General features: G+C 40.6%; 1 non-coding gene across 1 annotated transcript; it reads right to left on the minus strand.

Annotated features, from left to right (window-relative positions):
• Positions 1 to 3,285: 3,285 nt before the first annotated feature.
• On the minus strand, positions 3,286 to 3,357 carry TRNAM-CAU. Its single transcript has one exon. It is a non-coding gene; the product is annotated as a tRNA-Met (tRNA).
• Positions 3,358 to 4,422: the final 1,065 nt, after the last annotated feature.

Consider the following 4,422-nt stretch of genomic DNA (forward strand, 5'->3'; position numbering starts at 1 on the left):
AAGCTATGGATGGTATTTTGAAGAATGAGTACTCCAGAACACTAATTGTGCTCATGAAGAACCAGTATATAGTCCAACAGGCAATTTGAACAGAACAAGGGAACACTGAATGGCTTAAAAATTTGAAAGGTGTGAGCTAGGGTTGTATTCTTTCAACATACTTATTCAATCTGTATGATGAGCAAATGATCTAAGAAGCTGGATTATATGAAGAAAAATATGCCATCAGGATTGAAGGAAGACTTTAACAACCTGCTATATGCAGATGATACAACCTTGCTTGCTGGAAGTGAAGAGGATTTACAATACTTACTAATGAACATTAAAGACCACAGCCTTTGGTATCGGTTGTACCTCAATGTAAAGGAAACAAAAATCCTCACCACTGGACCAATAAACAATGTCCATACAGATGGAGAAAAGATTGAAGTCATCAAAGACTTCATTTTGCTTGGATCAACCATTAACACTCATGGATACAGCAGTCAAGAAATCAAATGATGTATTGCATTAGGCAAATCTGCTGCACAAGATCTCTGTAGAGTTTTGAAGAGCAAGGATGTCAGTTTGAGGACTAAGATGCGCCTGGCCTAAGCCATGGTATTTTCAACAACCTCATATGCATGCGAAAGTTGGCCAGTGACTAAGGAAGACCGTAGAAGAATTGATGCATATGAGTTACAGTGTTGGAGGAGAATATTGTAAGTACCATAGACTGACAAAAGAACAAACAGATGTGTGTTGGAAGAAGTACAGCCAGAGGGCTCCTTGGAAGCCAGGATGGCCAGACTTTGTCTCTCATACTTTAGATATATTATCAGGAGGGACCAATTCCTAGAGAAGGATATCATGTTTGGTAAAGTGGAGGGTTGGAGAAAAATAAGACTCCCTTCCCCCTCAATGATATGTATTGGCATAGTGGCAGCAGCAATGGGCTCAGGTGTACCACCGATTGTGAGGTTGGCCCAGGACCGGGCAATGTTTTGCTCTGTTGTGCATAAATTTGCTATGAGGATGAAAACAGAATTTTCATCCCAAACCTCTCCTTAGAAGAGACATGACTTGCTGAAAAACGAATGAATTAAAGACCAGAACACAAACATGAAAACTCCAGAGTTATTTCTAATGAGATCATCTTGGTCAAATTCCAAGATCTAAAAAACTAGAGCTATTTACTTGGTAATATTGCTTTTTTTACTCTACAACTGAGGCAGTTGGTTGGTTGTCAGCATGTTATAAGTGAATATGAAGATTGATAATGTGTACCTGGTTTGGGGTCTACCCCATTACTGGTCATGTGGCAAGTATGTGACCACCTGATTTTAAGGACATTAACCTTCAAGCCTTAAGACTTTACTGAGCAGTTGACCTGGAGAGCAAACAAAACAAAACACAGCCTTTGTCTGTGTCTATCTTTTTCTGCTGTTTGTACACGGTATTCTTTGCTACAACAAGTCTTAACCAAGAGTAGATGTTGAGTCGTGCGAATCCTTTCTCAGAATCACCAAAAATATTGGGTGGTTTTAGATATGTTGTGATTGTTAAGTGCCATGGAGTCCATTCTGTACAGGGTTTCTAAGGAGACGCTGGTGAGTTTGAACCACAGACCTTGTGAGTTCAAATCGACCTGAGGTCAAGTGCTTATCCTACAAGCACCATACCAGGACTCCAGTGCACATAGCCAGTATTTGTTACTTGTTCCTAGCTGTTTGGAAACCCTATACAGGATTGCTAAGAGTTGGAACCACCACCACCACCACCACCAGAAAACCCCCCAACACTGTACTTGTGGAGTCCTGGTGTGGCGCTGTAGGATAAGCACTGTTGTTGTTATGTGCCATGGAGTCGGTTCCGACTCATAGTGACCCTGTACAGGGTTTCCGAGGCTGTAAATCTTTACAGGAGTAGAAAGCCTCATCTTCCTCCCTCATTACAGTTGGTAGTTTCGAACTGCTGACCTTGCGGCTCGGCTCGCAGCCCAATTCATAACCACTATGCTACCAGCGCTCCAAGATAAGTACTGGACTGGTCCAAACCTACCAGCCACTCCTTGAAAACCCTGTACAGGGCCATTAAAAGTCACAACCGACGCGAAGGTACTTCACAACAACTGCACCTAATGTATAATACTTTTAACCCTCTCATTACCTGTGGAACCTCTGGAGTTTGGTGGAAAGTTGTTATCCCACGTTTATTGCACTATGCCATCTGGTGGGGATCTGTATAACTTCATGAATCTGAAAAAAATGGGGCTCAAGGGACGCTGTGGGATAAGCAGTGAGCTACTAACCATAAGATTACTGGTTCGAACCCACAAGCAGCTCTTGGAAACCTTATACACGATTCTATGAATAGGAATTGACTCGATGGCACTTAATAATTAAATAAAAAAAATCCATATTATTTCAAAAACAGTGTTTCCCCATTTCATTAAAAACGCCTTCCATTCTGAAAACATGGTTAAAAAAATGAAAAGCAGAAAATAATTTAATCTTGAAAGAACTAACGAAATATCCTATTGCACTATACATATTTACTTACGAGTATGTCTAGACTGTAGTCTACTTAATGTCCTTTTCTTCTCCATAGTGCCTAGCATAGTATCGGACACAAAAGTCAGTGAGTAAATACTTGAATGAGGCAACCTTTCTGAGGGCAAGAAATAGAAAATATTCTGCAACATCCAGGTTTTGAAAAATTAGTTTAGAAAATAATCTTTCTAAAGGAGGGTTGAGGGTAAAGACACATTTAGTAGAGAAGTGAACTCTTTCTCAAATTGCTACTCATTAACTTCCAAGATTTAAGACTTGTAGTTGCAAAGATTCTACAAAGGGTTTGTCAGGTTAATTTCTTGTCTAGACTACAGCTACTTGACAAATTACACTTTCTAAATTAGACTTTAAAACGCCCCAAACAACCAGTGCTATCGTAGTTCTTACCTTTGCCCCCACTTTTGGTACTGAACATGCTTTAGCATTTTCTTGGCTTCATAGGGCAACCCTGAACTGTCATCATAATTAGCTGGCAAAATAGTGTCACGGTCATGTTAGAGACCCAAAATACTTGATTTATCATGAGAGACATATTAGTAAAGAATGTCCATAAGAAACGTTTTGTTTATCTATGGAGATTGTAAACGGTTTCACGTTTTTGTCAGAAAAGGATATGAACCATAGTTTCAACTTTATGTTTGGATTAGTTTTGTGTTTTTTCTTCAAATCTTATAAAGGTGAATTACACGACTTTTTAATGGGGGGCGGAGGGAAGAAGGAAAAAAGAAAACCTTAGCAGAGGATGGTTTCGATCCATCGACCTCTGGGTTATGGGCCCAGCACGCTTCCGCTGCGCCACTCTGCTAGTCGGTGAAACAAGCTTCCTAATAATACTCTTAACATTATCAGCCTGTACGCGCCAGGCCGCATACTTCCAGTAATTAATTCCTTGGCGAACCCTAGTTGCTAATTCTCTTTATAATAATTTTGCCACCAGAATCAGAGAAAGCCAAACTAGGAGTTACAGAGAAATAAAAACAAACCAGTCGCCATAAAATGAATTCCAACCTAGAGTGGCGCTGTAGCATAAAGCACTGGACTGAAAGATCTATTTGAACAGCCACTCCTCGGAAACCCTATGACAGGGTCGCTATCAATCTCGCTATCAATTGGAACCGACTCGAGGGCACTAACAACTGGAGTTTTAAATACTGACACATCGGGATTTCAAAGAAAGACTCTTCCGCAGGAATCATCGCTAGGCCTTTCTTCCGAGTAGAAAAGTAAATACCATCATATTGGTAAGCTATTGGGTACACAGATATGGGATGTTTAGGTAAGAATTACAGATATGAATGAACAGAAAAAATAGGAATTCCACACCTTGCGGGGCTGGCGAGATTTCTACCATGTACCAAAACTTCACACATTATTTGCTTTCAGAAACACCCTTTTGGTAAAATTTTCCTTGGATTGAAACTTGCAGTTTTAAAACTCTTTCTAAAAGACATTTCGTATAGTGGGTCTTTGTTACAGAAAGGAGCCGCAAAGCCTCAGGGTAAAGCTGGACTGTTCGCTTTGCTAAAGAGTCTATGGCAGTTTGGAAAGTGCAATCATCATCGCAATAAGCTAATACTAATCATTGAAAAACCTCAATTTCTTTCTTCTGATGTTTGTAAACGGTCTAAAATTCCGACTCGGCTAGGAGACTCCTTTTGAGTACTTCAGTCGTTAGGGCGGGAACCCAATTCGTCAATGACGTCATCTGGGCCTGGTCTTCAAAGGGCAGGGCCAAACAACAACAAAAAAACCGGAACCCACGTTCCCGCGCGCGCTCATTCGGTTTTCAATCAGGTCCGCAAGACAATCCTATAAAAGGGTTGTTTGGCCTAGCCTTTTCATAGCTGGCTTTTCTGGCGTTGTACTGATC

Source organism: Chrysochloris asiatica, unplaced genomic scaffold, assembly GCF_000296735.1.
Source record: "Chrysochloris asiatica unplaced genomic scaffold, ChrAsi1.0 scaffold00213, whole genome shotgun sequence".
NCBI lineage: Eukaryota > Metazoa > Chordata > Mammalia > Afrosoricida > Chrysochloridae > Chrysochloris > Chrysochloris asiatica.